A 14294-nucleotide genomic window follows, 5' to 3' on the forward strand; every position below is an offset into this window, starting at 1 on the left:
AGTCACACCCATTCCATCACACTTCTGACTACTGCCTATAGATGGCAGACAAACATTTGGAGACAGGGGGCAGGTTCCACAGAACTCCTAGCCTTTGACCTGGTCTTGTGGCCACAGCACGTATACATTAGTCAAGTTGGTTAATGGTAACTGCCAGGATGTTGACAATGGGAGATTCAGCAATGATAATGACATTGAACATTAAGGGGCAATGGTTAACTTTTCTGTTGCTGGAGATAATCATTGGCTAGCATTCATACGATGCAAAAATTAATTGCCACTTATCAGTTCAAACCTGGATGTTGTCCATGAACACAGACTATTTCAGTCACAAATAGTGCTGACTATTGTGAAATCAGTGAGCATTCCCACTTCTGACATTGTATGGAGCCAAGATCATTGAAGCAATTGATAATTTTTAGATTAGATTAGATTACTTACAGTGTGGAAACAGGCCCTTCGGCCCAACAAGTCCACACCGACCCGCCGAAGCGCAACCCATCCAGACCCATTCCCCTACATTTGCCCCTAACATTACGGGCAATTTAGCATGGCCAATCCACCTAATCTGCACATTTTTTTTGGATTGTGGGAGGAAACCGGAGCACCCGGAGGAAACCCACGCAGACACGGGGAGAACGCGCAAACTCCACACGGTCAGTCGCTTGAGGCGGGAATTGAACCCGGGTCTCTGGCGCAGTAAAGAAACAGTGCTAACCACTGTGCCACCCACAATGATTGCGGCCAGGACTCTGCCTGGATTTGTGTGGTACAGTAGTAGTGTTTCTGCCTCTGAGACAAAAGATCAGGACTGAAGTCCCACTTGCTCCAGTTAATTGTCATAATGTGTCTAAACCAGTTGATTGAAAATGCCAAGAGCTGACTTCCTTTAGTGGGGAAGCAATGGGAGCTGGCTCTGGATCAGGAAAAAAAGGGTACGTGCTCTTGTGCTGATCATCAAGTGTAGTGCTGGAAAAGCACAGCAGGTCAGGCAGTATCCGGGGAGCAGGAGAACCGATGTTTCGGGCATAAACCCTTCATCAGGGATTGATAAATGAGACGTGAAGCAAATTGCAGAGAATGGCTTTGATCCATTGACATCAATTCTCCTGCTCCTCGGATGCTGCCTGACCAGCTGTGGTTTTCCAGCATCACGCTCTCGAATCTGATCTCCAGCATCTGCAGTCCTCACTTTTTCCTGCTTATGCTTATCTGTTGCTTTCCAATAATATCCTGGGCTTTTGTAGCAGTGTCCCTGGCTCTGAGCTAGGAAGCCTGGGCTCAAGTCCCACCTGCTCTAGATTTATGTAACAACATCTTTGTACCCTGAAGAGCTGCTATAGCAATGCCCTGTGTCCAAGATCAGGGACAACAATCAGTTTTGCTGGGAATCCTTAATGTCATACTCAGGGCAGTTACCGTTAGCATAAATCCAGTTCTTTTATCTATGATGAGACCTAGGCCACAATGATATCAGGAGCCAAGTGGGCAGACTGGAAGCCAATGAGTATTAGCTAATAGATTATTCCTTTGCTGCTTAATACACTGTTGATGATCCATTCCATAAATTTGTTTATGATCAAAAGTAGACTGATGATGACAACTGAAACATAACAGAACAACAAATCATAAGCATGTCAGCAGCTAGTACACAAATCCGAGATTATACCTTACTTCATTCTTAACTAAGAAAATTAACAAATATCAATTACAATAAGAGCCGACTAACCTCATTATTGTCAAAACAAGAAATGATAAGCTCCACTTGCGAGCATTTACTGAGAGTTAGCTGTTTGCCAGACACGCCCACACAGGGGGGGCGACACTGGGGTTTTGAAGAAGTTGCACTTGACGCAATTGCGATTTTCTGGGAGGAAAATGAAAAGTACATAGCTTATAGTTAAGTTGAAAGGACAAAGTATTTGTAGAACTTGAACAATTCCATAGATATTGGTATATTTTCTACTTAAAAAGGAGATAGTTCACATAAATGTTTTATTGCTGAAGAAAAGCTCACCGTAGGTAATTCAGTCCATTCTGCTTTACAATTCTCACTGAAGTTCAAGTGTGGAGGGACATGTACAACTATTGGATCCTCACAGAAATACGTTTCATTGTAGGTCTCAATGTAGCAACTGGCAACTTTAAACAAAAAAAGTATTAATGTCCCAAAATCGATTAATAACTTTCAATATTTTTAAGTCCACAAGCATTTGTATCTGTATATGGTTACTACTGCCCTCACTTTGATTTTAATGAAATGCAAGTGTCCTTCAACAAAAGTATATGGATAAATATTCATAGGAAGTTACATGTTCTCTGGTCAAGATAGAGGTGGTATGAGTTTATGGGGGAATTCCATAGAATTCACAGTGACAGCATGAGCTGGCAGCAAACCATGGCATGGGAACAAAGATGCACATCAAAGAAAGCAAGACATATTTGGTAGAAATATACAATTGGAATTTTCAATGGGCAAGCCTTTGTTTCTGCCATGTAGATGGGAATTGTGCAGAATCCCAAACAGAACACTCCAAGGTGGGGGGGGTGGGGGGGGGGGGGGGGGGGGGGGGGCCTTTTTGATAAGGGATAGCATTACAGCTGTGCTGAGGGAGGATATTCCGGAAATACATCCAGGGAAGTTATTTGGGTGGAACTGAGAAATAAGAAAGGGATGATCACCTTATTGGGATTGTATTATAGACCACTTAATAGTCAGAGGGAAATTGAGAAACATACAGATCTCAGCTATCTGTAAGAATAATAGGGTGGTTATGGTAGTGGATTTTAACTTTACAAACATCGACTGGGACTGCCGTAGTGTTAAAGGTTTAGATTAGATTAGATTCCCTACAGTGTGGAAACAAGCCCTTCGGTCCAACAAGTTTAGATGGAGAGGAATTTCTTAAGTGCATTCAAGACAATTTTCTGATTCAGTATGTGGATGTACCTACTAGAGAAGGTGTAAAACTTGACCTACTCTTGGGAAATAAGGCAGGGCAGGTGACTGAGGTGTCAGTGGGGGAGCACTTTGGGGCCAGTGACCATAATTCTATTTGATTTAAAATCGTGATGGAAAAGGATAGACCAGATCTAAAAGTTGAAGTTCTAAATTGGAGAAAGGCCAATTTTGACGGTATTAGGCAAGAACTTTTGAAAGCTGATTGGAGGCAGATGTTTGCAGGTAAAGGGACGGCTGGAAAATGGGAAGCCTTCAGAAATTAGATAACAAGAATCCAGCGAAAATATATTCCTGTCAGGGTGAAAGGAAAGGCTGGTAGGTGTAGGGAATGCTGGATAACTAAAGAAATTGAGGGTTTGGTTAAGACAACGAAGGAAGCATGTCAGGTATAGACAGGATAGATCAAGTGAATCCTTAGAAGAGTATAAAGAAAATCAGGAGGGCAAAAAGGGGACATGAGATAGCTTTGGTAAATAGAGTTAAGGAGAGTTCAAAGGGTTTTTACAAATATATTAATGACAAAAGGGTAACTCGGGAGAGAATAGGGCTCCTCAAAAGATCAGCAAGGTGGCCTTTGTGTGGAACCACAGAAAATGGGGGAGATACTAAATGAATGTTTTGCATCAGTATTTACTGTGGAAAAGGAGATAGAAGATATAGACTGTAGGGAAATAGATGGTGACATCTTGCAAAATGTCCAGATTACAGAGAAGGAAGTGCTGGATGTCTTGAAACGGGTAAAGGTAGATAAATCTCCAGGACCTGATCAGGTGTACCCGAGAACTCTGTGGGAAGCTAGAGAAGTGACTGCTGGGCCTCTTGCTGAGATATTTGCATCATCAATAGTCACAGCTAAGGTGCCGGAAGACCGGAGGTTGGCAAACGTGGTGCCACTGTTTAAGAAGGGTGGTAAAGACAAGCCAGGGAACTATAGACCGGTGAACCTGACCTCTGTGGTGGGTAAGTTGTTGGAAGGAATCCTGAGGGACAGGATGTACATGTATTTGGAAAGGCAAGGACTGATTCGGAATAGTCAACATGGCTTTGTGCGTGGGAAATCATGTCTCACAAACTTGATTGAGTTTTTTTGAAGAAGTAACAAAGAGGATTGATGAGGGTAGAGGGTATATGGACTTCAGTAAGGTGTTCGACAAGGTTCCCTATAGGAGACTAATTGGCAAGGTTAGATCTCATGGAATACAGGGAGATCTAGCTATTTGGATACAGAACTGGCTCAAAGATAGAAGACAGAGGGTGGTGGTGGAGGGTTGTTTTTCAGACTGGAGGCCTGTGACCAGTGGAGTGCCACAAGGATCGGTGCTGGGTCCTCTACTTTTTGTCGTTTACAGAAATGAGTTGGATGTGAGCATAAGAGGTACAGTTAGTAAGTTTGCAGATGACACCAACATTGGAGGTGTAGTGGACAGAGAAAAGGGTTACCTCAGATTATAACAGGATCTGGACCAGATGGGCCAATGGGCTAAGAAGTGGCAGATGGAGTTTAATTCAGATAAATGAAAGGTGATGCATTTTGGGAAAGCAAATCTTAGCAGGACTTGTACATTTAATAGTAAGGTCCTAGGGAGTGCTGCTGAACAAAGAGACCTTGGAGTGCAGGTTCATAGCTCCTTGAAAGTGAAGTTGCAGGTAGATAGCATACCAAATGCCTCCTTCACTATCCTTTCTTTTATTGGTCAGAGTATTGAATACAGGAGTTGGGAGGTCATATTACGGCTGAACAGGACATTGGTTAGGCCACTGTTGGAATATTGCGTGCAATTCTGGTCTCCTTCCTATCAGAAAGATGTTCTGAAATTTGGAAGAATTCAGAAAAGATTTACAAGAATGTTGCCAGTCTTAGAGGATTTGAGCTATAGGGAGAGGCTGAACAGGCTGGGGCTGTTTTCCCTGGAGTGTCATAGGCTGAGTGATCTTATAGAGGTTTATAAAATCATGAGGGGTATGGACAGGATAAATAGGCAAAGTCTTTTCCTTGGGGTGGGGGAGTCCAGGCATAGGTTTAGAGTGAGAGGGGAAAGATATAAAAGAGACCGAAGGGGCAACCTTTTCATACAGAGGGGGGTATGTGTAGGAAATGGGCTGCCAGAGGAAGTGGAGGAGGCTGGTACAATTGCAACATTTAAGAGGCATTTGTATGGATATATGAATAGGAAGGGTTTGGAGGGATATGGGCCGGGTGCTGGCAGGTGGGACTAGATTGGGTTGGGATATCTGGTCGGCATGGACGGGTTGAACTGAAGGATCTGTTGCCATGCAGTACATCTCCATGACTCTATTGAAATCAGGTTAGAAATCACACAACACCAGGTAACCTTAACCTCCACAACTACCTGATGAAGGAGCGTCGCTCCGAAAGCTAGTGCTTCGAAATAAACCTGTTTGACTACAACCTGGTGTTGAGTGATTTCTAACTTTATCCACCCAGTCCAACACCGGCACTTTAAGTCATTTAAATCAGAGAATTCTATTGCAATTAACTATGTATTAGATCAGGATATTTAGATTAAAATCCTAGTCTAACTCCTGGGTAATTATTAAACTGGCCCCCTTTCTGCTCCCACAATACTACACACTTTCCCAACTACAATTCCCTCAGACATCTTATAACCTTCAGTACAACTTAGCTGTAGCTCTCCACCTCAGAGACCTGAAACATCCCTGACACCATACCAGATACTCAGCTACCCCTTGTGACTCTCTCTTCACCAGATGACAACTACTTTCTGCCTGGGATTAGACATCACTCCTCTGACCACCTCCACAGCAGAACCTCACACCTCTCCTCAACCAAACCCTACCTGCTTCTTGTCTTTTCTTCTCCATCTTTTCTAAACACAATGTATTCAGGAATATTTAGTACGCAATCCTGCCATTATGAAGCCAAATCTCCAGTAATGCGTGCCTCTACCGTACCATGTGAGTATGTGTGAACGCAGCTCACTAATCTTACTTATTATTCATTTTGTATTTTCACACAAGCAATAAAAACCACCATAGATCTTGTATACTTACTAAGAGTCTACCTAATACCCACTATTTCTTACTCCTGTTCTATCAGTACTTTGTGCACCTAGTTTCCCTTTTCTACCATGAGGCCCTTTTGCCCCTCCCATTTAAATTTCTGGATGGCATGAGTGAACCTTCTTTGAATGCACTGGTCACAGATCTGTTGAGGTGCAACACATTCAGACCTCCACCTCTCCCAGAAATGGTTCCAAAGCTTCACCTAATCTAAAACCTTACGTTCAGCATTTATCTGTTATATTTTCTTATTTCTTCAATTGGGGTGCACAGCACTGAGAGCACTCCAGTAATTATAATCAAACATTCCAAAATCATTTCATGTCAAAGCATGCCCAGGTCCTATAGAAATGCTTGTTTGCTAGTTCTTTGCCTCCTTACTGCAAAAATATTGGTAACCATTCTAGGAGATATTGCATTATAGGTCTCTTTACTAACCCATTCACAAGCACTTTATATTACCTCATTCATAATTCTTTATTAACCCACTCACAAGCATCCTATATTTAATAACACTGCTTTCCTGTTTCATTCATAACTCCCTATTTTAACAATTTCATTCATAAAACCTCTGAACAAGCTTGATTTGGAGATGCGTTGCTTTGAAAGCTAGTGCTTCCAAATAAACTTGGCACTACAACCTGGTGTTGGGTGAGTTTTAACTGAACAACACATTCAGAACAATACTAACCCTGCCATCAGATCTCCACAATGATCAGCCCTTACCAACCATCTTGCAGGATCTGAATAAATACAGAACATCAAACAGATCCCCAACAGCCATTGTCCCCTTTTTAAACAAAACTTACTATCAAGACAGTGTTTCCGTGAAATTGCAGGAATGAATGAAATTCAAACCGGCAAATAGGAAACAAAATCTTATAACACCACTGTGGTAATCAGTTTAATATCTGTTATTCTTTTAAATACAGGTACAATTTTTAAATTATTTAAAGCATATAGGCGTACTATTTTTAGTAACATTTACTAACTTAAAGACAAAGGACTAACACCACTTAATTATGCAAGCAGACCGAACAGACACTTTAATCTCATCACAACTAACAGCCACCATTTAACAGATGTTAAACCCATCTCCTTTCCCCAGGACAGAAGTCACTTGAACCTTTGCGTGCTATAGAGAAAACAATGTAACACCATAGTAATGGCATTTTAATATACGCAAGAACTGTATGTAAAGATGCGAGTGTAAGAACTGGATTTCGGGATTCTGTTACCACCTCAGTGGTGCATGTGATTGCTGAATAAAGGAGGCTATTTTTGCCACTTATTGGTTTCGGTCATTATTTGTACACAATCCCACCTCATCCTCCATTTCTTTCTGACTCTTCAGTGGTAAGATCACGTACCTACACTATAATTATGATGATTTGATTTCATTGGCTGGGCCAGCATTTATTGCCCATCCCCAGTTGCCTTGAGGTGGTGGTGGTGAGCTACCTTGTTGTACCAGTATAGTGGGAGGCAGTGCTTTAGCAGTAGCATTATTAGATTAATACTCCAGAAATCCAAACTAATATTTTGATGATAATAGTTTGAATCCCAATAAATTCAATAAAAATCTGGAATAAAAAGCTAATGGTGACCACTGATTAGATTTCTCATTCCTTACCAAGGGCTTTTGCCTGAAACATCGATTTTCCTGCTCCTCGGATGCTGCCTGACCTACTGTGCTTTTCCAGCATCTCTCTAATCTTGACTCTAATCTCCAGCATCTGCAGTACCTACTTCTGCCTAATGGTGACCACTGTCGATGATCCCAAATGGTTCACTAAGGTGTGACTTCAGACCCACAGCCATAAAGGTTCCAGTTGCTACTGTTACTGCTACAGCTACATTTTCTGCATGTAGACCCACAGTGCTGTCAGGGCATGAATTCCAGGATTTTGACCTAGCGATCCTGAAGGAATAGCAATACATTCCCAATCAGGATGGTAAACAGCTTGTTGGGGAACTTGCAGGAGGTGAGTGTTCTTATGTATCTGCTGCCCTTATCCTTCCAGATAGAAATGATCGTGAGTTTGGAAGGTGCTCTCTCAGGAATACACTGGTGTCAGTGGTTGAGGGAGTGGATGTGATACCAAATCAAAAACAAGCTGATTTGTCCTGGATGGTGCCAAGTTTTGTTTTGAGTGTTGTTTGAGCTGTACTCATTCAGGCAACTGAGGAGTTTCTAATCAAACCCCGGTCTTGTCAGAGGCAAAGGATAGCTTTGGGGAATATGGGGAAAAATAATGCACTGCAGGATTCCTAGCTTCTAACCTGCTCTTACAGCCAGAGAGATGTACAACATAGAAACAGACCTTTTGGTCCAACTCGTCCATGCCGACCAGATATCCCAACCCAATCTAGTCCCATTTGCCAAGGCCCGGCCCATATCCCTCCAAACCCTCCTATACATATACCCATCCAGATGCCTTTCAAATGCTGCAATTGAACCAGCCTCCACTACTTCCTCTGGCAGCTCATTCCATACTCTCTGCACGAAAGAGTTGCCCCCAGGTTCCTTTTATATCTTTCCCCTCTCACCCTAAACCTATGCCCCTTAGTTCTGGACTCCCCCACCTCTGGGGAAAAGATTTTCTCTCTTTATCTGATCCATGCCCCTGATGATTATGAATGGCTACAAGGATAACCCTCAGCCTCTAATGCTCCTCTTGTTGTCACTATATTTAAATGACTAGTCCAGTTCAATTTCTGGTCAACACTACCCTCCAGCATGTTGACAGTGGGGGATTCAGTGATGGTAACACCAGAGAATAATCACAGGGTGACGATTAGATTCTCTCTCATTAACGGTGGTCATTGCTTGACACTTGTGTGGTGCAAATGTTACTTTTACTTACAGAAACAGTTAATTGTTTAATGCTTGGGCTGTGTACAGATTAAATAACTAATGACAATACACAGCTGTTTACATACTCTACTGTCTGGTGGTTCCATTTCTAGGTAAAAACAATGACTGCAGATGCTGGAAACTAGAATCTGGATCAGTGGTGCTGCAGTTCAGGCAGCATCCAAAGTGCAGCGAAATCGACATTTCGGGCAAAAGCCTTTCATCAGGATCTGGCTATACAGGCTTAGGAAAATCTCAACTTTACTGACAATGTAATGTTTCAGCAATACATCTACTAACTTTTGTTAATAAACATGATAAAATGCTTTTTAAATAGTCCATGAAATATGCATTAATACATTTTACTTATTTATTAAATATTGGTTAGTTTTAACACAGCCTCTCTTGTTCCTACACCAAATCTAAATGCAGGAAGCATTTCACCAATTTAAAATACATTTCTACATTTTTCTACTTTGATTTTCAAGACCATTTAATGAGACAACTCACTAAGCTTATTATTCCTAAAATGCATTCCATTGTTACCTAAAAAACATAAAACAATGTATGACGTGTCTCAAGTCATTTGGAATGTATCCTTCAGTCATTTCTAATCCTGCTCTGCCAAGGATGTTTAGATATTCTATTGTTACTCCAACTATTTCAAGAGCTTTTCCTGGACTCAACTTCAGAATTTTCTTTACCTTTGATATCAATGATTTTCAATTGATTATCTCTATCTTGTGATGAAATGAGGTAGTTATTATGAACCCTTGAAACTAGATTGACTGCTGTGAGAATATTGTATCAAATTAGGGCCACTGCACTTAAAAAAACGCTTTGAAATGTTTTTCAGAAAATGATTTACTTTTTTGAAAAAAGGCCCCAGAAATGAGTGTCTTCAGTTTTGTAAGCAAACTGAAATCAGGCTGCTCTAGCCAGGAGAAAGTAGAAGAGTCCAAAAAGTTTGGTGGTGAAAAATAACTGGAAGTGATTACACACCTTTAAATGCCTTTATTTAGATACAGATTACCAGCAAGCAAATCAAATGTTACTTATACTCCATTTCATCTGGCTCTTCTTTGAAAATGACCAAACACCTATACGTAACAAAAGCTAAACACTTGGAAACTCGAGTAATCAAATTCGGTAACCTTTCCAGATGCACTACGATCATGACCATGTACTCATCAATCACAGAAAGCCTTCAGTGTGCTTCAGGTAACACATGCTCAGGTACACAGCCATGGAAAAGGCCCTTTGAATACCCTCTGCTTGAATGCATCAATGGTTAACTTAGCTCAGCCAAGGAATAGTCCAAAAGTGCGCTCTAAATCAAGTATCCCTCTTTCCACCTCACAACCAGAGGTCAGGAACATGGGACTCAAGTATAGCCAGAAATTAATGTGCAGCCCTGATTCATATTGAGAAAGAGGAGCTGCAACATTCAGGTAGAGGCAGCCATATTCCAGTCACTGATTGGAAGATGGGGCAGGAACCACAAGGAGCTATGGAGAGCATCAAGTTCAGAAAAACAGGATCTACAAGTTGCAATTGAGTCATTTGGCTGACAAACTAACATGCATTACACTGTATCTGGCTGCTCCACGTACAGGCAATTCTGCAGGGTCTCAGGGGAAAACTTGGTTTTGAAGATACACCATAACCTGAGTGCCCTCAAGCACTGCTGCAGAGATCCCCTGCACCTTTTTGTTCTAGAAGGTGGAAGACCTGAAGTCCTCCAGCAGGGTATTCACCTCTTAGATTAGATTACTTAGTGTGGAAACAGGCCCTTCGGCCCAACAAGTCCACACCGACCCTCCGAACAGCAACCCACCCAGATCCATTCCCCTTCACCTCACACTGCGGGCAATTTAGCATGGCCAATTCACCCGACCTGCAAATTCTTTTTGGACTGTGGGAAGAAACCAGAGCACCCGGAGGAAACTGACGTAGACACAGAATGTGCAAACTCCACACAGACAGTTGCCTGAGGCAGGAATTGAACCTGGGTCTCTGGCGCTATGAGGCAGCAGCGCTAACCACTGTGCCACCTAAAAATAGTATACAAGATCCTCCAAACTGTAAGATTACCCAGAGTGTGGAAACAGGCCCTTCAGCCCAACCAGTCCACACCGACCCTCCGAACAGTAACCCATCCATCTCCCTGACTAATGCACCTAACACTATTGGCACTTTTAACATGGGCAATTCACCTGCCAGCACTTATCTCCCATTTGATTCTGGGAGAGGTCACACTGGAGTATACCTACTAACACACTCACATTCTTTCAAGATCAACAGGATCATAACCATCACAAGTCAAGAGGATGACCTCCATGCCCAACTCACTACTGAAAGTACAGATGCTGTAAATGAGAGACAGGAATAGAAATTGCTGGAAAAGCTCAGCAGATCTGCAACATCGGGGAGAGAAATCAGTTAATGATTCTGGTCGAGTGGGCCTTCCTTAGAACACACTAGAATCAACAGCTTCGGTGGGAGGTGCAGGACCCACTCAGAGGCCATATAAAACTAGCCAGAGATGGATACCAGTGATGCACTTCTTTCACTCCTGCACTTGTTTACAAAACATGACCAAAATCTGAATTATTCATCTGGTAAAACTGCATCTGACGAAAAGCTGGAGCTTCACACAGGTTTACTCACAATTAACTGCTTGGCCTTAGTGTATTTTTATTCACAGACACACCCAGACAGAAACTGGTTCTTAAGTATGTGGCCAAACCTTTTTACAACTACAGCATGTACATAATCATGAAGTCAACAGACACTGCATTTGCAACACTGACAAAAGCCTTCATAGGTATTCACGTGATTTTTCCTGATCTTGGGAAAGGAAGGTGACTGACAGAGCGGCCCTCTGAATGGTGGTTCAGGTACAATATTAGATTACTTAGTGTGGAAACAGGCCCTTCGGCCCAACAAGCCCACACCGACCCGCCGAAGCGCAACCCACCTATACCCCTACATTTGCCCCTTATCTAACACTATGGGCAATTTAGCATGGCCAATTCACCTGACCCGCACATCTTTGGACTGTGGGAGGAAACCGGAGCACCCAGAGGAAACCCACGCAGCCACGGGGAGAATGTGCAAACTCCACACAGTCAGTCGCCTGAGATGGGAATTGAACCCGGGTCTCTGGCGCTGAGAGGCAGCAGTGCTAACCACTGTGCCACCCCGCACCATGCCGCCCACTGTGCCACCCACATCCTGTCACATCCAGACTTGCTTATTTCTTTATGCCTGCCCCACAAAAGTTTGAAAAAATTCAAATAACTTGCTGCCTTTTCCTAACTTGAATTTTCCATTCATTCTTTAAATTATGTTTGCTAAATGTATTTGACCTAATTCTCCTATTCAACCACCCTCCAATGTAAAATTCTTGCCCATGTTCAAATGCCTTTGTGCACCTCTTCACCATGTCACCACTTCCAATTCATACTTTTCCAAGGAGTTTTGGAATCCTTCAATATTTGCCTGTGATATATTCCCCACTCTCTGTACTTGACCATTGGTAACCATGTTTTCATCCACACAAGTTGCATGCTCAGGAAAGCCCACCGAAAATTGCTGCATTAGCCAAAACCATGGAAAGTGAAATTAAAGATTGAACAAAGTGAGAAGAAAACATGTGAAGCCTGGTGATCACCTAAAAGTGAGAAAGGCCACTGTTGGCTGAAGGAATGCGCATGTTTATTTACATCAGGACTTTTAACACAGCTATAACTGACTGAACGGTCATAGTAATTCTACAAAAGCTGAAAAGTTATGTTTAAAACACAGTGAATCAGATGTGATAATGTGGACAATTTATCAGCTTAACGAGATTGTGTGTAAATATCAGATGATCGATTGATTAACAAAAGTGGAGAATAGTGAATGCAAGTTAAAGCTTTCTGTCAAAGTTCATTAAAAGAGACATGTCTTTCCCAGGACAGACAGAGTTGGTTGATTAAACCAACAAGGGAAACATGACATGTTTGTATTGTTTGTCAGTTGTCAAACTTGATCATTTGCTGGAGACTGGATAGTGCAAAGAGTGCCACTTCTTTGTTTGGAAAGCGTATTAATAAGCCCTTGGAAATAACAGCCTACACTGTACCCACCAACCCAAAATCTTGCCTCAGATATAGGAGCAGAATTAGGCCATTCAACCCATTGCCTCTGCTCTGCCATTTGACCATGGCTAGTATGTTGCTCAATCCCATTCTCCTGCCTTCTCCCCTTGGGCTTTTGATTGGTAAGAGGAGATCAAGAGTTATCTCTGTCTTAAATATATTCAGTGAGTTGGCCTCCTAACCCTCCGCAGCAACACATCCCACAGATTAACCAGACTCTGGCTAAAGAAATGCTCCTCCTCATCTCAGTTCTGAAGGGTCATCTGTTCACTCTGAGGTTTTCTCCTCGAGTCTAGTCTCTCCCACTAGAAGAAACATCTTCTCTAAATCCTGTCTATTCAGCCTCTTAGTATTCCAGCTTCAAATGAGATCCCTGCTCATCCTTCTAAACTCTGAGTACAGACCCAGAGTCCTTAACCAATCCTGATATGGCAAGCCTTTTAACACCAGGATCATTCTTGTAAACCTCCCCTCTGCATGCCCTCCAAAACCAGCATATCCTTCCTTAGCTATGGAGCCAAAAACTGTTTGTAATATTCAAAATGTAATCTGATCAGAGCCTTATACAACCTCAGCAATATATTTCTGCTCTTATATTCTAAGCACCTTGAAATGAACGCTAGCATTGCATCTCTCTTCCTAACTACCAAATGAACCTGAATGTTAACCTTCAGAAAATCTTGAACTAGAACTTTCTCTCTCCCTTTGTGCTTCAGATTTTTGAAGGTTTTCTCCATTTAGAAATAGTCTATGTCTCAATTCTTCCTACCAACGTGCATAACCTCACACTTTACCACACTGTATTCCATCTGCCCCTTCTTCTAGCATGTCCAAGTCCTGCTGCAGCATCCCCACTTCCTCAACACCACCTATCTCTCTACCTACCTTTGTCTCATCTGCAAACAGAGCAATGATGCTCTTAATTCCTTCATCCAAATCATTAATATATAACGTGGACCCAACATGCACCCCTGCACAACTCCACCAGTCACTGGTTGCCATCCTGAAAAAGACCCATTTATCCGTACTCTCTGCCTTCTGCCAGTAAGCTAATCCTCTATCCATGCCAGTACCTTGCCCCAAACACCACAGGATCTTATCTTATTTTGCAGTCTCCTTGTCAAAGGCCTTCTGGAAATGCAAATACATCATGTTCACTGGCTCCCCTTTGTCTAACTTGCTTGTTACCTCCTTAAAGAATTCAAACAGATGTGTCAGGTTTGATCTCTTTAGATAGTGGAATATCCCTTTGAAATAAGTAACACCTCTCTGGGACACAAAGTGACAT

The sequence above is a fragment of the Hemiscyllium ocellatum genome, chromosome 34 (genome assembly GCF_020745735.1).
Source record: "Hemiscyllium ocellatum isolate sHemOce1 chromosome 34, sHemOce1.pat.X.cur, whole genome shotgun sequence".
NCBI lineage: Eukaryota > Metazoa > Chordata > Chondrichthyes > Orectolobiformes > Hemiscylliidae > Hemiscyllium > Hemiscyllium ocellatum.